Source organism: Lipotes vexillifer, unplaced genomic scaffold, assembly GCF_000442215.2.
Source record: "Lipotes vexillifer unplaced genomic scaffold, Lipotes_vexillifer_v1.1 scaffold111, whole genome shotgun sequence".
Classification (NCBI taxonomy): Eukaryota; Metazoa; Chordata; class Mammalia; order Artiodactyla; family Lipotidae; genus Lipotes; species Lipotes vexillifer.
In genome coordinates this window covers 6,345-19,946 of record NW_006778270.1, presented here as the reverse complement: position 1 = coordinate 19,946, position 13,602 = coordinate 6,345, and the positions used below count along the sequence as shown (strand labels likewise).

At 38.2% G+C, this 13,602-nt stretch overlaps 1 non-coding gene across 1 annotated transcript; it reads left to right on the top strand.

Annotated features, from left to right (window-relative positions):
• Positions 1-203: 203 nt before the first annotated feature.
• TRNAG-CCC (transfer RNA glycine (anticodon CCC)) lies at positions 204-276 on the top strand. Its single transcript has one exon. It is a non-coding gene; the product is annotated as a tRNA-Gly (tRNA).
• The last annotated feature ends 13,326 nt before the right edge of the window (positions 277-13,602 follow it).

The following is a 13,602-nucleotide window of genomic DNA, read 5'->3' as shown; positions in this document are numbered from 1 at the left end:
TTTCGAGTAGATGAGTGAGTTTTAAGAGCTGTCGTCGAATAGGGGATCAGTTAGGAAGCTATTCTTAGAATCCAGATGTTTTACAAACGTTAAATAACTAGACATGAGGTGATACCAGCAGCTTAGCTTAGGGGGGTGGAGAATGTTTTTTAAAAATGAGGTTGAAAAAAAACGTTTGTTTTTTCAGTGAGGTTGGTGGGACTTCCCTGGTGGTCCAGTGGTTAAGACTCGGAGCTCCCAATGCAGGGGGCCCAGGTTCGATCCCTGGTCAGGGAACTAGATCCCACGTGAGTGCCGCAACTAAGAGTTCGCATGTCGCAACTAAGAGTCCACATGCCTCAACTAAGACGTGGCATGCCGCAACTAAAAACCCCAGGCAGCAGCTAAGGATCCCGCATGCCACAACGAGGATCCCACGTGCCGCAACTAGGACCCGGCGCAGCCAAATAAATAAATAAATATTTTTTTAAACATGAGATTGGTGCAGGAACTCCCTGGCGGTCCAGTGGTTAGGACTCTGTGCTTTCATTTCCTAGGGCCCAGCTTCAATCCCCAGTCGGAGAACTAAGGTCCTGTAAGCCACAGGGCACAGCCAAAAAAATAATAATAATAAAATTGGTAAGACACTGTTGTTTAAGGAAAAGTCTCTGGGACTTGATGACTAATTGAAAGTGGTGATGGGGGTAGTACTTGAGAGAGGATGGAATTAAATAGAGTGATTTTTGAGGAGCAGGTGAGTGAGGAGTGGGACCACCAAATAAAGGAGTTCAGAAAAGAAGCTGGGTTTATAAGGGTTGGTTTCAGCTATGTTGACTTTCAAGTGACATTTTGTGGGAAATGTCCATGAATTGGAAATGAAGGACTGAAATTTAGGAAAAAGATACAGACTAAAATGTGTCTTGGGTCTCGTGCAAAGCTGTAAAGTGATTAAGTCACAAGGGTCAAGAGCCGACACATCCTCTCACTAGAATGTGAGTCCTGTGGTGACAGAAACTACTTATTCATTTGGTTCACAACTGTATTCCCGGTGCCTAGAACAGTGTCTAGGGCATAACTGATATTAATGAACTTCTGACTGAGGTTTGAAATCTTGAGAAGTATGGGTGGGAGGATTCTTTGGTGTTTTTTTTTTTGTTTTTTGTCTCTCTTTTTTGGTAATTATTTCAGTTGAATAGAATTATCCAGAAAGGTGCTATTTAATGTGTGAGATTTACCAAAGCAAGAAAAATATACAGGGCTTCCCTGGTGGCTCAGTGGTTGAGAGTCCGCCTGCCGATGCAGGGGACACGGGTTCGTGCCCCGGTCCGGGAAGATCCCACATGCTGCGGAGCGGCTGGGCCCGTGAGCCAAGGCCGCTGGGCCTGCGCGTCCGGAGCCTGTCCTCCGCAACGGGAGAGGCCACAACAGTGAGAGGCCTGCGTACCACAAAAAAAAAAAAAAGAAAAGAAAAAAGAAAAAAATACAAATACATTTTAGAAATATTTCCTAGTACCTGAAATGAAAAAATTTCTTGTCTAACCATGAAATTTGATTTATGAAGCCCCATGGCATCTGTGATCTCTGGTTCATTAGTTGATAAAAATTCCATTACTGACATAGTTATAATTATTAATGGGAAAAAATATTAAGCTAATACTAAGCTTATTAATATTTTAAATACACTTTATTTTAAGACAGTTTTATGGGGAGGATAAATAAGGAATTTGGGGTTAACATATACACACCACACTATATAAAATAGATAATGAACAAGGACCAACTGTATAGCACAGGGAACTCTACTCAATATTCTGTAATAACCTATATGGGAAAAGAATCTGAAAAAAGAATGGCTATATGTATAATTGAATCACTTAGCTGCATACCTGGAACTAACACAACACTGTAAATCAACTATAATCCAATATAAAATAAAAATTAAATTAAAAAAAGAAAAAGAGACAACCAAAAAAAAAACAGTTTTAGATTTACAGAAAAAGAATAACACGATAATACAGAGTTCCTACATACCCTGCACCCTGTTTCCCCTATTACTAACATCTTACATCAGTGTGGCACATTTGTTACAATTAGTGAACCCATATTGATACATTCCAGTTAACTTGGGTTCATCATTTAATCAGATTTCCTTAGTTTGCACTTAATGTCCTTTCCTGATCCAGGACACCACACTACATTTAGTCATCCTGTCAGTTTCTCAGACTTCCCTTGTTTTTGATGACCTTGACAGTTTCAAGTAGTACTGGTGAGGTATTGTGTAGAATGTCCCTCAGTTTGGGCTTTGTCAAATGTTTTTCTCACGAGTAAACTGAGGGTATGGGTTTTCAGGAGGAAGACCACAGAGGTAAAGTGCCATTTTCAGTGCATCTTATCAAGGGTGCATACTATCCACATGCGTCATCACTGTTGATGCTGACTTTTGATCACCTGGCCAAGGTAGTGTTTGTCAGATTTCTCCAATGTAATTCTCCAATGTAAAGTTATTCTTTTTTCCCTTTGTATACTGTACTCTTTGGAAGCAAGTCACTACGCACCAACACTTAAGGAGTTGTGCTCCACCTTCTTGAAGGCAGAGTATCTACGGAAATTATTTGGAATTCTGCACAGGAGATTTGTTCTCTTCTCCCATTTATTCAATCATTTAATATCAGTATAGACTCATAGATATCTTATACTCTGGGTATATACTACTGTATTTATTCTGTTGTTCAAAATGTTCTAGCTTTGGCAATTGGGAACTCTTTCATTTGGCTCCGGTGTCCTTTTGACATACCTCCTTCATTGTAGGTGCATTATTTGCTTCCCTTCCCTTCCTTCCTTCCTTCCTTCCTTCTTTCCTTTCTTTCTTTCATTCTTTCTTTCTTTCATCCTCTTGTCCTCTCTTTCTTTCTAGTCCTTCCTTACTTTCTGGCCCTGGAGAGATGCTCCAAGCTCAGCTCATCTTGTACATTTCTGGCCCCAGTCCTAGAATCAGCCATTTCTCCAAGAAGTCTCTGTTCCTGTTATTAGGGAAAGGTATCAGAAACCAATATCTGAGCACTAGGTATGCTTGCTGCTACTGGGGTATCATTGGTTCCAGGCCCTCTCAGCTGGCCGGAAATATATAATGTGTATACTAACCTGTGTATACATATATCTACAAATGTGTGTATTTAACAATCTGTATCTATATTAAGCTAAACATGAGTTCATACTGTCTTCAACTCTAACCCATTACCACATGGATCATTCTAGCCTCCTCTCCTTGCTTGTCTGTAAAATCCCACTCCAGCAGTGACCATCCGCCATCCCTTTGCTGGATCTTTTCAATTCCAGTATACATGTACAGCGTTAAACCATACCCCATGAGTAACAACTGTATCAACTAGGGAGTGGTACAGTTTCTTTTGCCTTTATTCTTTCTTACAAATTCCTCCCATTTTCAAAGCTGCTTAGGTGAGCACCTTTCCCTGCTCTCTTCAGTGAGGTTGTCTTATATATTCATAATACAGTTGGATCATTTTATTACATCCTGCATTCCATCCTGGAGTTTCTTGACCTTCTAAATGATTTTTTAATATTTTCATACATTAAGGTTCATTCTTTGTATTTTAAACTTCTATAGGTTTTAATAAATGCAGTGTCATGTATCCACCATTACGGTACCATAGAGAATAGTTTCACCACCACCCTAAATGAACACAAATTCTGTGTTTAGCTATTCAACCCTCTCCTTCAAGCTCAAGCAATTACTGATCTTTTTACAATCATTTTTGGGGGGGGCCTCTTTTTAGAGTGTCATGTAATTGAAATAATATTGTATATATCCTCTTCAAACTGGCTTCTTGCACTTAGCAATATGCGTTAAAAAACCATCCATGTCATGACTTGATAGCTCGTTTTTCTTGTTTTTTTTTTTGCGGTACACGGGCCTCTCACTGTTGTGGCCTCTCCCGTTGCGGAGCACAGGCTCCGGACACGCAGGCTCAGCGGCCATGGCTCACGAGCCCAGCCGCTCCGCAGCATGTGGGATCCTCCCGGACCGGGGCACGAACCCGTGTCCCCTGCATCGGCAGGCGGACTCTCAACCACTGCGCCACCAGGGAAGCCCGATATCTCGTATTTTTTTATCATTGGCAATTATTTCATTGTATGGATATACTGTTGTTTATACATTCACCTTTTGAAACATCTTGGTTGCTTCCAGTTTTTGTCAACTTTAAATAAGCCTGCTACAAACGTTTATGTGCAGGTTTTTGTGTGGACATAAATTTTCAAACTAAAACTGCGTAAATATCTAAGCATACAATTGCTGGTCTGTATGTTAACACTATGTTTGGCTTTGTAAGAAACCGCCAAACAGTCTTCCAAAGTGTCTGTAACATTTTGCATTCCCACCAGCAATGAATGAAAGTTCCTGTTGCTCCACACCATTGCAAGCAATTGGTCATTTTTTGGATTTTAGTCATTCTAATAGGTATGGAGTGGTATCTCACTGTTGTTTTAATTTGCAATTCCCTACAGATGGGGTATATGGTTTCCATCTGTACATTTTCTTTGATGGTGTATCTGTTCAGATCTTTGCCCATTTTTAAATTGGTTTGTTTGTTTTCTTAATGCTGAATTTTAAGGGTTCTGTGTATATTTTGCATACAAATCCTTTATCAGATAATAAGTTTTGCAAATATTTTCTCCCAGTCTGTGGCATATCTTTTCATTCTCTTAACATTGTCTTTCACAGAGCAGAAGTATTTAATCTTAAAAAAGTTAAACTTATCTATTTTTTTCTTCATGGATTATGCTTTCAGTTTGTTTTGTTTTGTTTTGGTTTGGTTTTTTGCGGTACGCGGGCCTCTCACTGTTGTGGCCTCTCCCGTTGCGGAGCACAGGCTCCGGACGCGCAGGCTCAGCGGCCATGGCTCACGGGCCCAGCCACTCCACGGCATGTGGGATCTTCCCGGACCGGGGCACGAACCCGTGTCCCCTGCATCGGTAGGAGGACTCTCAACCACTGCGCCACCAGGGAAGCCCTATGCTTTCAGTTTTGTATCTCAAACCTTTTTGCCAAATCCATGGTTACCTTGGTTTTCTCCTTTATTTTCTTCTAGAAGTTTTATAGTTTTGCATTTTACATTTGTATCTATGATGCATTTTGAGTAAAAACAAATTTGAAAGGTATATGATATGTGTTTTTTGTTTGTTTGTTTTTGCATTTGGGTGTACAATTATTCTACCACCATTTGTGGAAAAGTCTATCCTTTCTCCATTGAATTGCCTTTGCTCCTTTGTCAAAGATGAGTTGACTGTATTTGTATGGGCCTATTTCTGGGCTCTCTGTTCTTTTCCGTTGATCTGTGTGTCCATTCTTTCACAGATACCATGCTGTCTTGATTAGTGTAGACTTGTAATAAGTCTTGATGATTGGGTATTGTGAGTACTCTTATCTTTGTTCTTCTTTAGTACTGTGTTGGTTATTCTAGGTATTTTGCCTTTCAATATAAACGTAAACGTTAGTTTGTCGATATCTACAAAATAGTTCATTGCAATTTTGATTGGAATTGGGTTGAATCTTAAGATCAACTTGGGAAAAATTGACATCTTCATAATATTGAATCTTTTAATTCAGGAAGACAAAATATTTCTTCATTTATTTAGATCTTTAGATGATTTCTTTCATCAGAACTTTATAACTTTCCATATACAGCTCCTGTACATACTTTGGTAGGTTTATACCTAATTTTTTTTTTTTTGCCACACCATGCGACATGCAGGATCTTAATTCCCAGACCAGGGATCAAACCCCTGCCCCCTGCACTGGAAGCATGGCTTCTTAACCTCTGAACTGCCAGGGAGGTCCCTAATACTTCTTTTCTTTTTAGTGCTATTATAAACGGCATTGTCTTTTTAATTTCAAATTCCAATTGTTCATTATTTGTATGTGGGAAAGCAACTGACTTGTATATTAATCTTGTGCCCTGTGACCTTTCTATACTCACTTAGTAGTTTCAAGAGTTTTTGTTGTTAATTCTTTGGGATTTTCTACATAGACAATCATGTCATCTGCAAACAAAGGCAGTTTTCTTTCTTTCTTCCCAATGTGTATGTCTTATTTCTTTTTCTTTACATATTGTCTGGGACTTCCAGTAAAATACTGAGTAGGAGTGGTGACAGAGGACACCATTGCCTTGTTCTCAATCTTAGGGAGACATTGTCTGGTCTCTCACCATTAAGGATGTTAGGCTGTAGGGTTTTTGTAGATATTCTTTATCAGTTTGAGGAAGTTCTCCTTTGCCCCTAGTACGCTGAGAGGTTTTATCATGAATAGGTTTGAATTTTGTCAGAATGCTTTTTCTGCATTAATTGATACTGATCACATGATTCTTCCTTAGCCTGTTTAAATAGTAGATTACATTGGTTTATTTTCTAATGTTGATCCAGCCTTGCATATCTGGAACAAATGTCACTTGGGCATGGTGTATAATTCTTGTTATATATTGTTGTATTCAATTTGCTAATATTTTGTTGAGCATTTTTGCATCTATGTTATAACAAATATTGGTCTGTAGATTCCTTCTTGGTAATGTCCTTATCTAGTTTTTGTATTGGGGTAATGTCGGGTTCATAAATGTTTGTTAAAGTTCATCTGTGAAACCATCTGCGCCTGGTGCTTTCTTTTTTGAAGGTTATGAGTTACTGCTTTGATTTTTTTAACAGATTAAGCCCTATTCAGATCATCACAGAAACACACATCTTTTTGTGTGTTTTGGTACGTTGTGTCTTTCAAGGAATTTGCCCGTTTCATCTAAATTATCACATTTGTGGGCACAGAGTTGTTAATAATATTCCTTTATTATCCATTTAATGTGCATGTGATCTATAGGGATATCCCTTCTTTCATTTCTGGTATTAGTAATTTGTGTCTTCTTTTTTGTTGTTGTTCCTGTACTAGCCTGGCCTAGAAGTGTATCAAATTCATTAACATTTTATGAGACCATCTTCTGGTTTTGTTGATTTTCTCTGTTGATTTCTTGTTTTCAATTTCATAGGTTTCAGCTCAATTTTTATTGTTTCTTTTATTCTGCCTGCTTTAATTTTAAATTGGTCTTTTTTCTCTAGTTTCCTAAGGTCCACTTAGATGATTGGTTTTAGAACTTTCTTCTTTTCTAATATATGCATTTAAAGCTGTAAATTTTCCTTTAAGCAATGCTTTTGCTGTATCCCACAAATTTTGATAAGTTATATTTTTTATTTTCATTTAGTTTAAATATTTTTAAAATTTCTCTTGAGATGTCTCCTTTGTCGTATGTGTTATTTAGAAGCATGTTATTTAATTTCCAAATCAAGAAATGTAGTTGATTTTTACTTTGTTCAGCTTTTTCTTATTTTAAGGATATAAGTGACAATTTCCAAGCTCTATATGTTAAAGTTGAAACCAGAAGTCCTTGGAAAGGCTTTTAACCACTTGAGCTTATTTTCTCATTTGGAGATATGACTTACTTTTGGGCTACACCCCACAGGCCTATAAGGCCTGTGCTTGCCCAGATTTGAGACCAAAGAAAGAGCCCAGAGTCAGCAACAGAGATATCAGTGGTTTAATGGATGGGGGAGTTTACACTTCTGAGGACAGGCAGGAGGGCATGGTGGCAGTCTTTCCTCCCAGGAGGGGTGGGGAGGGGGGCGAAGTGGGTGGAGGGAAGATGAGTGGTGGGGGGAGATTATAAGGGAATTGACATTGGCATGAGGTGGGCTCATTATTTACTAAGGAAACCAGTAGAGGGGCACACCCCTCACCACCCCTTTGATAAGAACAGTCACTAGCTGGGGCAGGGGCAAGTATGTAGGAAGGTCAGTCATGTGAGTCATGTGAGTAGGGTACAGGTGAGACAGGCACTGGTCGGGCAGGGGAGGTACAGAGAACAAGAGAACAGCCGTCTTGAGTGGCCTGACCATACACTTACTCAGCACATAGTTATGAGTTTTAAGCAGCTTGGCTGGGATTATCCAGCACTTACTTATTAAGTGTTCAGGTACTTTTATTTCTTTATTTCCATCTTTTCATGCTTAATGAAAAGAAACTCATGAGCTTTAGAATAGTAACTTCATATGCTTAAGAAACATTATTAAATCGACCATCTTTATTCTGAATAATACTAATACCTTCCATAAATTCTATTTTCCAGCTTTTCCATCCTCTAGATCTTTTTGAACTACTATCTTAACATCCTTTTAATCTGTGAAATCTAAACCACTACTTAATTATCTATCAAGGGTCAGAACATGATAAGGGCCTACTTTATGACCCTACATTTTACACCACTCATCTTATTTTCTTTATTTTTGAATCACATATGAGGATTCAATTTTAATTATTTACAAACTTTTAAAGCAAAAGTTTTGTTTAAACAAAACAAAAATTTTGAGATTATTTTTAACTACTAGGCAGTATTTTGCTACATTTGTTCTTAAACTATGCAATGCAGATGTTCACCCAAATTACTTTCACATTTTGTTAACTGGAAGCTGCCATATATTGCATATCATACACGCATATAGATATCCAGAGAATTTGAAAGCAACAAAAATATGTTAAACTTCAGTGGAGATTTTTTAATGAATCAGAAACAGAACCCTAGAATATTTATTATGAATTCCAGCTTTACAAGTGATAGGATTTCAGACTACATGTGTGAGTATGTGAGAGAGAGGGAGAGATTGAATGTGTGTAAAATTTTCTTTGTAGAAATATTCATACTTGTCAAAGGACTTTAACCATTTATAATCTGAATCTATCCTATAGATTTTATGATATTAGCTTTTTCTTATTATTTGATAAAAGTAGAACATCAAAAAAAGCCACTTTTACTTGGGCCTGAAAACCAAACGAGGCAAAAAATTGTTAAAGTGCAATGCTATAAGTCTATAAATGGTACCCAGGCTTACAACTGCTATAATGGTTGGTTCTTCTTTGGGATCTGGGGAGGGGGGCATTTCAACAAGGATCTAACATGTGAGTACAATCTAAAAAGAGAAGTACATATTTTCTAGGGAATTGGGATGAAGAGGTAGCAGATTGAACACAGGCACGAAGACAGAGGCAGCGTGCTTCTTTATGAGTACCATACATCATTGATCATGGCTGGAGCATAACATGTGAGGATGATAGGATGAAAGATAAATGCTGGAGAGACAGGCAAGTACTGGATCATAGAGGTCTGTGTTTGCCTTGCTAAGAGTTTCATTTATCAATAGGCAGTGGAGAATCCCTGAAGAATGTTAAGCTAGATAGTAACACGATGAGATTTTCATATTCTTAAAACCATTCTTGCAGCTATTTGGAGGATGCATCTGAGCAAAGGGAAAAACTAGAAAGCACAACCTCCTATAAATAGGTCATTGCAGTAATCGAGGTAAGAAATGTTGGGGGCTTGAACTAGGATAATAGCAGGGGGAAAAAAGAGAAAATACTCAAAAAGACAGAACACGCCTTGGTGAGTGACTAGATATGGAGGATTAGAGAGGGAGAAGTATGCGAAGATACTCCATTTCTGGTTTGGACAGTTGGATAGAAGATGTTGCTATCTACTAACAGCGTGAGCCTCTCTGAAGGTAAGTTTGTTTCAGATGCCTGTGAGGATATCCCAGAGAAGATTTCTAACAGACTGTTGCATGTGCATAGCCAACACCCAGAAGAAAACTCTGAGGTGGGCTTCCCTGGTGGCACAGTCGTTAAGAATCCACCTGCCAATGCAGGGGACACGGGTTCGAGCCCTGGTCCAGGAAGATCCCACATGCCGCAGAGCAACTAGGCTTGTGAGCCACAACTACTGAGCCTGTGTGCTGCAACTACCGAAGCCCATGTGCCTAGAGCCCATGCTGCACAAAAAGAGAAGCCACTGCAATGAGATGACCGCACACTGCAACGAAGAGTAGACCCTGCTCGCCACAACTAGAGAAAGCCTGCAGCAGCGAAGACCCAACACAACCAAAAATAAATAAATAAAATAAAAATAAATTTTTTAAAAAAAATTTAAAAAAGAAAACTCTGAGGTGAAGAAATGAATTTGTGGTTCATCAAATTTCAAAGTATTTGAAGTCTGGATAAATGGGGTTTGTTATATGCCAATAGTATATAGTATAAGCAGTATATGTTACGTGGGTGAACATTTAAAAATCATTTAGGCAACACTAAACCCAATGGGAAGATGGCAGAGTGTCTAACAAACACTCCTACCATTCACTAAAAAGGATTATTATAAAATAATTAGAAGAGATTTCAAATAAATTAAATGACGACTAAAAATTCACACTAGATTGTAAAGAGCCACCATAATTAATGTTGTGTTTACTTAAGTTGCTGTTGTCCCTCTGCCAGTTAGATCATTATAAGGAACTAGTACAAATATTTACATGTTACATTGAGCGTTGTGCTTTGGTAGTCTTAAAACATGGTATGCTACTTATCCATTTAAATAATACTGCCCTTTCTTTAACACCATACACAAAAATAAACTCAAAATTGACTAAAGACCTAAATGTAAGACCGGACACTATAAAACTCTTAGAGAAAAACATAGGCAGAACACTCTTTGACATAAATCATACTAATATCTTTTTTGATCTGTCTCCTAGAGTAATGGAAATAAAAACAAAAATAAACAAATGGGACTTAATCAAACTCAAAAGCTTTCGCACAGCAAAGGGAATCATAAACAAAACCAAAAGACAACCTACAGAATGGGAGAAAATGTTTGCAAATGATGCGACCGACAAGGGATTTATCTCCTAAATTTACAAACAGCTCATGTGACTCAATATCAAAAAAACAAACAGCCCAATCCAAAAATGGGCAGAAGGCCTAAATAGACATTTCTCCAAAGAAGACATACAGATGGCCAACAAGCACATGAAAAGATGCTCAACATCACTAATTATTAGAGAAATGCAAATCAAAACTACAATGATATATCACACCTCACACCAGTCTGAATGGCCATCATCAAAAAATCTACAAACAATAAATGCCAGAGAGGGTGTGGAGAAAAGGGAACCCTCCTACACTGTTGGTGGGAATGTAAATTGGTACAGCCACTATGGAGAACAATATGGAGATTCCTTAAAAAACTAAAAATAGAGCTACCATATAATCCAGCAATCCCACTCCTGGGCATATATCCAGAGAAAATCATGGTTCAAAAGGATACATGCACCCCAATGTTCTGGCAGCACTGTTTACAATAGCCAAGACATGGAAGCAACCTAAATGTCCATCGACAGAGGAATGGATAAAGAAGATGTGGCACATACATACAATGGAATGTTAGCCATTAAAAAGAATAAAATAATGCCATTAGCAGCAACATGGATGGACCTAGAGATTATCGTGCTAAGTGAAGTAAGTCAGACAAAGAAAGACAAATATCATATGATATCACTTATATGCAGAAACTAAAAAACAAATGATACTAATGAACTAATTTACAAAACAGAAACAGACTCACAGACTTAGAGAGAGAACCTATGGTTACCGGCAGGGAAGTGTCGGGGGGAGGGATAGATTGGGAGTTTAGGATTGACATGCACACACTGCTATATTTAAAATAGATAACCAACAAGAACCAACTGTATAGCACAGGGAACTCTGCTCAATATTCTATAATAACCTAAATGGGAAAAGAATTTGAAAAGAATAGATACATGTATATGTATAACTGAATCACCTGAAACTAACACATTATTAATCAACTATACTCCAATATAAAATAAAAATTAATTTTAAATAAATAATACTGCCTATTCAAAACATTTTAGAAACATATTCTTTTGGTATTATTTTCAGAGCCTCCCTAGTGGCCATACAAGAAAAAAAACTTCATTGTTTTATAGTCAAGTCTCATTTTTCAGAAAAATCAGGACGTTTTTCCTCTTTTTTAATGTTTTATTATGGGAAATTTAAAACATACAAATTCAACAGAATAGAAAAAAATGAACTTTTATGTACTGCTCACCCAGATTTAATAGTTATCAACATTTTGCTGTTCTTAATGCATCTATATTTTCAGACATACTTCCCACTCTCACTTAATTTTTTTAAATAATTTTTTAGTTTTTAAGGTAAATTTCACATACATTGAAATACACCAATGTTAGCTGTACAATTTTGACAATGGATACACCTTTGGAACCCTACACCTCTATCATGATATAAACCATTTTCGTCTACTAAGAATGTCCCCTTGTATCCCTTCTTAGTCAGTTGCACCTAAAAGCAACCACTATTTAGTAAATTCATCTTATGTTAATTTTGCCTGCTCTAGAATTTCAAATAAATGGAATCATGCAGTATGTACTCTTCATGTCCAGCTTCTTTTGCTCAGCATAAGAGCTTTGAGATTCACCTGTGTTGTTGCATGTATGAGTACTTCATTCCTTTTTATGGCTGGATACTATTCCATTGTATGGATAGCCCACAATCTGTTTATCCATCCTCCCTGTCCCAGTTTCCTATGGCCACCTAACAAACCACTCCAAACTAAGTAGCTTAAAAAACTGACAGCCATTTATTTCACTCATGAATCTGCACTTTGTCCATGGTATGGGAGGGACAGCTTCTCCCTGTTCTACATGGCGTCAACTGGGGTGACTCAAAGGCTGGAGGTCACTTGAGGGCTAGAGGCTGGAATCATCTGAAGACTCACTGACATGCCTGATGGTTGATGCTGGCTGTCAGCTGGGAACTCAGCTGGGGCCTTGGCTTCCTCACAGCCTGGCAGCTGGGCTCCAAGAACATGCATCCCAAGAGAACAAGGCAGAAGTGTGGCATTTTTATGACCTAGTCTCAGAAATCACAGAACATAGCTTTCTTTATACTCTATTGGCCATCACAGTCATAAAGTTCTATCTAGGTTCAATGGAATAGCACATAGACTTCATAAGTGTCAATGTCACACTGTAAGATGTGTGGGATAGAACATATTATGATAGCCATCTTTGGATAATGCTATCTGCCACAGTCTCCCTTCTGGCCACAAGAGTTCACATCCCTCCCACATACAATGTACATTCAACCCCTCTCCCAAGAGCCCTAAACCTCTAACCATTATGGTATTCACTGACGGTCCAAGATCTCATCGTGTCATGTCATTCAGGTCTAAGTGTGGTTGAGGCTCCTTGGGAGCAGTTCCTTGAATTCAGCTCCTTGAGTAGAGTTCTGAAGAACTATGAACTAAAGAAATAAGTTTTATACTCAACATAGATTCTCCATACAATGATGGTTCAGGCAGAGGATAACCACTCCAAACCCTGCTGTTCAAAAAGAGTTCTGCCCTCTGAGTAGTCCTTTCTTTGCCATTAAATGTAGAAGAGCTTTTAAGAAAAGCCCTTCTCTACCTAGGAATCTCTGTGGGGCTGCTCCTTGACAACACCCTCAAGATCTTTAGAAGGATTTTTTGTCCATTTGAAAAGGTCCATAAAACACCATCTTGTCTTTCTGAGATCTTAACAAAGAAATTTCCAGTCATGTCCCTGGCTTCATATTTATGCCACATTTTTCTGCAGCACCACTGATTTTCCTAGAAGCCATTTCTTAATTTGAGTGTCATTTACCATCCGGAGAGGCTGAAAATG